General features: G+C 48.9%; 1 protein-coding gene and 1 non-coding gene across 8 annotated transcripts in view; one reads left to right on the top strand and one right to left on the bottom strand.

Annotated features, from left to right (window-relative positions):
- The first annotated feature begins 356 nt into the window (after positions 1 to 356).
- Positions 357 to 9,946, top strand: part of elf2a (E74-like factor 2a (ets domain transcription factor)) — a 67,723-nt gene continuing 58,133 nt past the window's right edge. For 4 of the 7 annotated variants that reach the window (XM_042339045.1, XM_042339069.1, XM_042339067.1 and 1 more), the window contains exon 1: positions 357 to 441. The gene's annotated coding sequence lies outside the window, so the exon portion shown is untranslated. Of the gene's footprint in view, positions 477 to 3,215; positions 3,219 to 9,946 lie in introns of all 7 variants that reach the window. The other 3 variants (XM_042339053.1, XM_042339028.1, XM_042339036.1) reach the window with 2 other exon arrangements.
- trnam-cau lies at positions 4,618 to 4,689 on the bottom strand. Its single transcript has one exon. It is a non-coding gene; the product is annotated as a tRNA-Met (tRNA).

The following is a 9,946-nucleotide window of genomic DNA, read 5'->3' as shown; positions in this document are numbered from 1 at the left end:
GGGAGGGAGTGTATGAGTGTGAGAGGGAGGGAGGGAGTGTGTGAGTGGGAAGGAGGGAGTGTGTGAGTGGGAGGGAGGGTGTGAGTGTGTGAGAGGGAGGGAGGGAGGGAGGGAGTGTGTGAGAGGGAGGGAGGGAGTGTGTGAGTGTGAGAGGGAGGGAGGGAGCAGTCGGGTTCAGTGTGAGAGCTGCAGAGAGGGATACAGTGAGAGGGTAACACACGCTCTGCTCTCCCCGTGTGTGTGTGTGTGTGTGTGTGTCCCTCTCACAACAACAACCTCCACCACCAGCACCAGCACCAGCCCTGGAGACCCCGGGGGGGGGGGAGAGAGAGGACCACAACAACAACAACAACACCCCCCGCCCCCCCTCTGTGTGTGTGTCTGTGTCTGTGCTAAAGCTGCAATGCTGAAACTCCGAGACTGAGGAGGAGGAGGAGGAAGGTACGGAGGGGGGAGACACGGGACATGTTTGGTTGGTGTGTAACTTGTTCCCTTGAAAGTTAAGCGGCCGTTTCTCGCAGCGCGTGTGTGAGTGAGTGAGTGTGTGAGTGACTGTGTATATGTGAGTGAGTGAGTGTGTGAGTGTGTGTGTGTTTAATGGAGTCTCCCTGTCACTGTCAAGCGTGTGGTGTGCAGAGAGGCCCTGTGCTGTGCTGGGGTGGCCTGGGCTGTGCTGGCCTGGGGTGGCCTGGGCTGGGGTGGGGTGGCCTGGGCTGTGCTGGCCTGGGGTGGCCTGGGCTGGGGTGGGGTGGCCTGGGCTGGGGTGGCCTGGGGTGGGCTGTGCTGGGGTGGCCTGGGCTGGGGTGGCCTGTGCTGTGCTGGGGTGGGGTGGCCTGGGGTAGGCTGGGGTGGCCTGTGCTGTGCTGGGGTGGGGTGGCCTGGGCTGGGGTGGCCTGGGCTGGGGTGGCCTGGGTGGGCTGTGCTGGGGTGGCCTGGGCTGGGGTGGCCTGTGCTGGCCTGGGGTGGGGTGGCCTGGGGTAGGCTGGGGTGGCCTGTGCTGTGCTGGGGTGGGGTGGCCTGGGCTGGGGTGGCCTGGGCTGGGGTGGCCTGGGGTGGGCTGTGCTGGGGTGGCCTGGGCTGGGGTGGCCTGTGCTGGCCTGGGGTGGGGTGGCCTGGGGTAGGCTGGGGTGGCCTGGCCTGGGGTGGCCTGGGCTGTGCTGGCCTGGGGTGGCCTGGGCTGGGGTGGCCTGGGCTGGGGTGGCCTGGGCTGTGCTGGGGTGGGGTGGGCTGTGCTGGCCTGGGCTGTGCTGGCCTGGGGTGGCCTGGGCTGTGCTGGCCTGGGCTGTGCTGGCCTGGGGTGGCCTGGGCTGTGCTGGCCTGGGCTGTGCTGGCCTGGGCTGGCCTGGGCTGTGCTGGCCTGGGCTGTGCTGGCCTGGGGTGGCCTGGGCTGGGGTGGCCTGGGCTGTGCTGTGCTGGGGTGGGGTGGGCTGTGCTGGCCTGGGGTAGCCTGGGGTGGCCTGGGCTGTGCTGGCCTGGGCTGGGGTGGGCTGTGCTGGCCTGGGGTAGCCTGGGGTGGGCTGTGCTGGCCTGGGCTGGGGTGGGCTGTGCTGGCCTGGGCTGGGGTGGGCTGTGCTGGCCTGGGGTAGGCTGGGGTGGCCTGTGCTGTACTGGCCTGGGGTAGCCTGGGGTGGGGTGGTCTGTGCTGTGCTGGCCTGTGCTGTGCTGGCCTGGGGTGGGCTGTGCTGGGGTGGCCTGGGCTGTGCTGGCCTGGGCTGTGCTGGCCTGGGGTGGGCTGTGCTGGGGTGGCCTGGGCTGTGCTGGCCTGGGGTAGCCTGGGGTGGGGTGGCCTGGGCTGTGCTGGCCTGTGCTGTGCTGGCCTGGGGTGGGCTGTGCTGGGGTGGCCTGGGCTGTGCTGGCCTGGGCTGTGCTGGCCTGGGGTGGGCTGTGCTGGGGTGGCCTGTGCTGGCCTGGGGTGGGTTGTGCTGTGCTGGGCTGTGTGCAGGCCAGGCCAGGCTGCCGGCCCTGGCCTGTGTGTGTGTGTGTGGGGGGGGGGGGGGTGGGGGGGCAGCTGTATCTGGGGCTGAGTTGTGACTGAGGCCTAGAGAGAGGGAAGGAGATTGAGGATCCTGTCTGTGTCTGTCCCTCCAGCCTGTGAGAGGCAACCCCCCCCCCCCCCCCCCTCACTCCCTCACACACACCACCACCACCTTCTGCCCTACATGTTTTTTTTTAAAAAATCAATTTAAAAATCTGACTAACGCATCTAGATTGTAATTTAAATTGAATAATGCAAAGAAAGTATCCTTTCCCTCACCCCCCCCCCCAGCACAAATTATATTTTTATATAGACCTTTTGCAACTCTCATTGGTTGCTGACGCTCCTTCTCTGGTCGCTGTCACATTGCTTCTCCAAAAAAAGAGAGACACTTGGATAGTTTCTACTGTGCACAAAAATATGCATTCAGCAAAGTCTCCCCTCCTCTGATTCTCTGTCACCACGTGCATGGTGTGAACCTTCACTAGAAGTTATCACTGAGTTGCTTGTTGCTTTTTGGGCGTAAAGTGTATTTTTAGAACCGAAAAGCTTGCCTCCCGCACCAGTGTTGAGCAATCGGTTGTAGGGATTTACTTGTACACTAATAAGCAGAAAAGGTCGGTGAAGTTCGGTGTACCGCGATGCTGTTTAGCACAAGGATTTTTGTCCACGGCGAACCTTTTAAATCTAAGGGGTCCGAGAATCGTTAAATTGAAGAAAAATTGTAGTTCCAACATTCAATACACAGCAGCCAGTAAAAACGTACACCAGTTTCATACAGGCTACCCGTCTATGAGTATATAATTTTCAAAAAAAAATCCTGCTGTATTTGGACGATGTAAATTTGCCCCGAATGTAGTAATAATAATCCTTGCATTTGATATAGCGCCTTATCACGCCTTCGAGACGTCTCAAGCGCTTCACAGAATACACTGTAAAGTGAATTGACTGTATATTTTGTAGGTGAAACGCGGCAGCCAATTCCACACAGAAGTGTCCCACAAACAGTCATGGATTGCGTGACCAAATTACCAAAGTTGCATTCCGGTTTATGAGGCTGAAGAGGTTGTGCACCTTTTGATTTTTTTTTCAATTCCAGCCCCACCACTTTCAGTGTTTCCTAATAGCTGTTGTTTGTTATTTTACTCGCTTGGCTCAGTTGCTAGCGACAGTAACAACAATAAATTGCAGGTATGTTAGTGCCTTTTATGTTGGGAGGACACTTTTGCTTCTGAGTCAGAAGGTTGTGTGTCTTTTAAGCCTTATGTGAAGACATGAGCTCATAGTTTATGCTGACATTCCATTGCTTCCCAGGCAGTGCTGCGGTGTCATGGATGAGGCATTAAACCAAGGTCTTGTTTGTCTGTTCAGGTGAACATTAAAGTTCCCATGGCAGTATTTGAAAAGAGTGTGTGGGTGGGGTGTGTGTCTGTGTAGGTGGGATGTGTGGGTGGGGGGGTAGGAGGTGTGGGTGGGGGGGAGGTGTGCGTGGGGAGGAGGCGGGGGTCTGTGCGTGAGGGTGGGAGGGGTGTTCTCCCTGTGTCCTGGCCAACAGTCCCCGAGATAAATTGGTCATTCATTTCACAGCTGCTTGTGGAACAGTGCTGTGTGCATATTTGCTGCTGTGTTTGTCTTGACACTCGGGGAAGAAGGAAGGTGGACATAAAAAGCAAAAACAACTTGGCGTAAAATGATTTGATACTGCCATGTGATCAAGAGTTTCTAAAGGTTTTTATTATGAAATATTTAGTGCCTGAGGTTTTCATGAACTCGGAAATACTGTACCAGGGTGGCAAATGCGATTTCTCTTTCCCCCACACCCTGACTCGAAATATCAATTAAATTATAAAGGACTCAGTAATACTGTCATCTGTTATACATGTACACTTAATTTCCATAATTTCCATATTTCAATGACATATATCTTATTGAAGTGCCCAAATGCTGTGGCCATCCAACAGTGCTTGTCATAGTGAATCCTTGGGACTTGAGTCTGTACTAAGAAGCTACCAGTTCAGTTCCAAATCCTGAAGGTGTTCAGAATATTGTTTCACTGGTTACTGAGAGCAGCAGAAGGAGGAGGGAAGGGAAACATGGGTGGGACATGTTTGGTTGGGGTCTAACTCGTTCCCTTAAAGTTAAGTGGCCATTTCTTGCTCTGTGTGTGTGTGTGTGTGTGTGTATATATATGTCTGCCCTGAATACTGCTGGTTAACCTCCAGCAGTACCCCGACTCACACTCTGGGGTTTCTAAGCCTTGGCTCTTGCCAACCCTGTGGCTAATACTTTCCTGAATTAGGTAAGCAGGACACGTCCATCCAGGGAGAGAGTGCACATTCTGTTCCAACAATCGGTATCTCTGGGATTTCCAGATGGGTGCATTGAGTGGTTTATTTTTCCAATTAATAATAATAATAATCCTTGCATTTGATATAGCGCTTTTCGTGTCTTCTAGATGTCACAAAGCGCTTCACAGAATATATTGTAAAGTGAATTGAATGTATATTTGTGGGTGAAAAGTGGCAGCCAATTGCGCACAGCAGTGTCCCACAAGCAGTCATGGATTGAAGTGACCAGTTTATTGTTTTGTTTCTTGAGGGATTATTATCAGGCGTGTGGAGTAAGGAAACTTGCCCACGGTTTCCCCCTGCTGGGAATTGAACCCAGGACTCTCGCTTATGAGGCGAGTGCTCTAATCACTGAGCTACAGGACGTGTTTTGTATAACAACATCAACATTTCTATAACAACAACAACAACAACAACAACAACGACCACCAGGCAACACAGTCTCTGGTGAATTGAACAACTTTTCATTTCAGGAACCCGGTGTCACTACCAGGTATTCCAGATAATATAATCAGGAGAGGGCCTCTCACTCTACTCCATCTTGGTAGCTTCACCCAACCTCAGCATCAACTTCGGAAAACTCAACCTACTTCACAAAAAAAAACAAATGGAGTCGCACATTAGTAATTAAATTGAAGATTGCCTGTAAGAAAATAATCTAATACATGGCGATTTCAGAAGGGTTAGATCTGGTCTGACCAACCTTATAGGCATTTTTGAGGACGTAACATCCCGGTTTAATTGTGGAAAGCCCTGCAATGTAGTGTCACTAGATATCCAAAAAGTTTTCAATAAGTACCACCCAAGAGACTGTTGCTAATCTGTGTGAAGTTTCAGTTTCCTCTAACACATAGCCAGAACTGCTGAATTATGGTTTGGATTCTGAGACACTTCCCCTCCCCTCCCCCTCCCCTTCATAATGTGAAATACAGATAAAACGGTTGAATTGACCTCTAGTCTTCCACGCCATAGACTTGTAATGATTAATTGCTGGTATGAAGTGGGCCTTTCTGTAATTCACAACACGGCTGGAAGTACAGGTGCAGTAACCCTGGAAGAATCTCTAATGTCATACAGTTGGAATGTGGCTGCCCTGGTGCTTGAGTATGACAAGTCAGGATGGGGTTAAATTTCTGCACACACCGCATCCTTTAGAATAAGGGAAATGTTTTACTTAGTTACAAATAGAATTTCATTAACTTGTGGATTTTTTTTACACATCTGAGCTGCGTTCAATTATTTTCACGTTGGCTGAAATCAAAGTACGTTGCCCGTTGAGACAGGAACGCTTGTGGCTGGTCGTTTGCCTAAAGATTGAGTTTTTCAATTTGGACAAACTCTGTTTGGCTGCACAGTGATCAGAAAGTCAGCAATTGTTCCCGTTGATCAGAAATAATTATTCTTTAAGGTCACTGTTCAACGACTCTTTTCTGACTGCACCGAGCCAAATTCAAAACAGTATCCTGGATTTACAGTCAAGGTCATAGTTGTGTGTTTGTACCCCTGATTCTATATTTGAACAGTACAAACTGATAGGGTGAATTCAGCCTTGTTATATTTTCCCAAAGAGTTTTTCCCGATGGCTTGGCTAACATTCCCCCAGATAAAAGTGGTCATTTACTTCATGGCCATTTGTGGGGCGTTACTGGTGCAAATTGGCTGCCTTGATCGCCTACAAAACACACCATTGCTACATTTATAGTAAATCCTGTGAAGTACTTTGAGATGTCTCCTGGACGTGTAAGGAGTTATATCAACTGCAAATATTATCATTTAATTGAGTAGTTTTCCCTCTGCATTGATGAGCCAACACATTTGCCTCTTTTTACTCCACACACATGAGGGTGGCTGGCACCTTCCTCCAAGTCTCACCATGCTGTTTGGACTATATGCTAAGATGCCCACCACCATGGTTAAGAGTGTTTTTCCTTGTGCTCCTTATTTTTGTTTTAAATCTAAAGCATCTCCAAAGCGTAAGGCCTCCAGCAGTGTATACCCGTTCTGAGTATCTCCCATTTTCCGTGCACGGCTCAAGACAAAAGTACACCTTTTTTTTNCTTTCCTTTTAAACCATAAATCAGTGAAGACTGGTTTTGTTTCACAATTTTAACTGTTTCAAATTCTACATGTGGTCCATTGTCAAGCTGGAATGTGCCCATTCGTGCCTTACCTCGTCCCACTCTTGTTGAAATTGTCACCCGTGCTTTTGGCACCTCATTAGATTTCTCCGGTGATCTGCTCCACAGAAAGTTCATCTGATTCAGATCTCTGCAGGTTCAGATCCCGATCCCACAAAGCCCTGCATTCACTGCTCCCATCCTTGCCGCTCCATTGCTTTCAGAGGATTTAGTTCACGATCCTTGACCCAGACTCAAAATCCTTCCACAGTCTCATCCCACCATAACCATGTGATTGCCTCTAGTGCACTGTTCCTTTCCCCTCCACCCCCCACTCGCCGCTTTTCTGACTCCAGCTTATTGCTTGCTCCTCCTCCCTCTACTCCCTCGTCAATCATTCCATGTTTCGCCCACAAAATACACAGTCAATCCACTTTACAATATATTTTGTGAAGCGCTTCGAGACGTCTCAAGGATATGATAAGGCGCTATATCAAATGCAAGGATTATTATTTTATTACTCCCTGAGTTTTTAACCACCAAAGCCCTTGTCCTCTTCCTGAATCACTTAGCTTTGCCGCCTCTCTCCACTCCTTCAAAAACCTCCTTTAAACCATTTCTCTTCAACCGTGCCTTCAGTCAACATCTTTGAATCTCTTATTTCATTTACCTTCTCTGTATCCACTGCTACATTTCTCAAGTAGCTTTGAGGCATTCTTTTGTGTAAAAGTCTCTCCAAATGGAAGTTGTTGTTAAATGAACCATCTGATTATGTTGTGGTACTCTGGAGGCTTTACTCCAGCAAGTAGCTCAGTGGATTCTCGGACTGAATGATCAGAAGTGCCCTGCATTTGTGTTTGCATCACATGGTTTAGCTCATGTTTGTTGTACAATTAATCTCTTCAGTAGTGTTGTATTAATCCTGAGGTAGGCGAACGGAGATTGAAGGAGTAACCAGTGTTAGTAATGCAAAGCGGTGGTAAGGGGCTCATGTTTGCTGCTTGTACTTGTCAAGTCTCCCTCTGGGAGAACAGGTAATTGACTAGTTAGTAAGATGTTTGTGCTTTGACATTTTCCCAGCTTTTAACAGCACAGCATAGTAACTTGGGATCAGTTCAGGAGGATGTGAAACATCTGTGGGCGATGTAATGTAATATTTCTATTGCTGGTCTGGAATAATATTGCCTTAGTTTGAATTGTACCTATTTTAAGGGCAGGACTGTGGGGCCCATCCAGTGCTGTGTGTTTGCCACGAGCACAGACTGCAGAAACGGTGCGGTACTGATTTGTTTCTCTATAAGGAGCCAGTGCAGTGTTTGTTCCAAGTCCTGGAGAGGTCTCTGTGGAATTGCTGCACTGGAGTCTGACTGTGTAAGTAGAGTGCTGAGATCATTTCTAAATCAGTACTCTGTGTAGAACTGTGCTGGTTGCCTTTTTAAAATGTGACGTTCTGGTGTGGCTTACTGCAGGCCCCGAGTGAGGTTGAAGTGACAGATCAATGGAAGAATTGCGGTCGGAGCCTAGCTGTTGAGAGGGTGGGGTTTGTAGAGCGGTGATGGTGTGGGTGGTGGGGGGGGGTGTGTGGAGTTCACAATCTGTACAAAGACTTGAGTGACAGACCTATTGACCACGGTGGAAACTACTTATGTCTTGCTGAGCAATAGAGCAACCGATCCTAGTCTGACAGCTTCGGCAGGTTGGAATGACCGGTTTGTCTAATCTCCCCTTCCCTGACTAGGCAGTGGCACAAGAAGGTTGGACTTCGCACCCGAGCACAGCTATTTCTTTCCCAGTCTAGAGCGTATATTTCCGCCCTGCGCTGGATATGTTTTATTACCCTACAGAGTCTGAAGAATACTTCCCGCAGGTAGGTTAAGGACAATAATAGGGCACACAAAAAAATTAATTGCAAGGAGATCTGTAGAGTCCTGTAGAGTATTGTTTATTGCGCTTGCCTCGTAAGTGAGAGGACCCGGGTTTGATTTCCGGCCGGGACAAAACCTTGGACAAGTTTCCTTACTCTGCACGGCTCTGTAAGTTGGAACCCGCTTGTTAGTCAATTGCCAATCATTTTCTGGGGGTAATAATCTCCACCCCCCCCCCCCAAGAAAATTGGTTATTATTAAGATTATTTTCTATGTCGAGGAGATTGCAGCATGTGGGGGGAGAAATTCCACCTTCATTTAGTCTTATTTATGTTGTGTTTTGGAGTGTTCAGAATTTTGCAAATTCTTAAACTTGGCCTCAATTTTGAAGCCGGTTTAAAAGTTTCTTTTTGAACACGACATCAAAGTTCAGACTTAATTCAATAATTTTACAAATTCTGGGATGCAGTAAAATGCTACACAAATTGGGTAAATCTTTGCTCAGGTGGAATTTTCACCCCAATAGAGTTTGATTTTGTGTTTTGCTTTGTTTGTCACTGTGGAAAGCGTTCAGTTTGTAATGCCTGAGGAGTTATCTGACCCCATCACCCCCACCCTCGCCTGGCTCCCCACCCCCCAGAGGATAGAGTTCAAAATCCTCGCCCGTGCTTTCAAAGCCCTTCACAGCCTTGCTCCTCCCCAGCTCTGTGGTCTGCTAACCCTTACTGGTCTGTCCGCTCCCTCTGCTCTGTGGACTCTGGCCTGCTTCACATCCCCTGCCTGCCCGGCAGTCCCACCATCGGCAATCAGGCCATCAGCCTTTTTGCCTCCACCCTTTGAAACTCCATCCCACAGTCCCTTTGCCTTGCTTCTTTCCTTGCTTATTTTAAGGCTCGTCTCAAGACCCTCCTCTTCGACCCCACTTTCGGTCACCCTCCTACCCCGACCCTCCCTGCCCTCCACTTCTCCTGATCCCAATGCTCAGCTCAGATCCAAATCCTTGACTGTACCTTGAGATGCCCTCCACATGTGAAAAGCGCTATACAAATGTAATTTCTTCTTGTGCAAGTAGCGCGCTGTGAAAACAGCTGAACTGTTATCTCCAGAGAAGCAGCATTGTTTTATAAATACAAGTTAGAGTGAGTTGACTGCAGTAACTTTTGTGCTTTTTAATGATATCGCCCTCCAACAATCTACCCTGTGTTTGGTTACATTATCTCCTCTGAAGTAATTGCGGTGGGGGGGGAAGGAGAAGAAAGAGAAGGTGGTGTTAATGTCAGCTGAAGAGCACAAAGCTGACTGGCCACAATACCTAGAAACACATTGATCGATGTTGGGCACAAAGCAGGCAAAACATTTTATACAGGCTACAGATTCATTTGATGAAGATAATAATAATTTTGTATTTGATATAGCACCTTTTCACATCTTTGAGACGTTCAGTCAGAGGACATCCCAAAGCGCTTCACAGAACACACTGTAAAGTGAATTGACTGTATATTTGTGGGCGAAATGTGGCAGCCAATTGCTCAAAGCAACATCCCACAAACAGTCGTGGATTGAGTGACCAAATTATTATTTTTTTTTTTAAAAATTGATGGAATTATTACCCTGAAAAATTGGTCCGCAATCAACTAACAA

The sequence above is a fragment of the Callorhinchus milii genome, unplaced genomic scaffold, assembly GCF_018977255.1.
Source record: "Callorhinchus milii isolate IMCB2004 unplaced genomic scaffold, IMCB_Cmil_1.0 Scaffold1, whole genome shotgun sequence".
NCBI classification, from domain to species: Eukaryota; Metazoa; Chordata; class Chondrichthyes; order Chimaeriformes; family Callorhinchidae; genus Callorhinchus; species Callorhinchus milii.
Note: the sequence above shows the minus strand (reverse complement) of the source record. Positions and strands in the feature narration are given on the sequence as shown.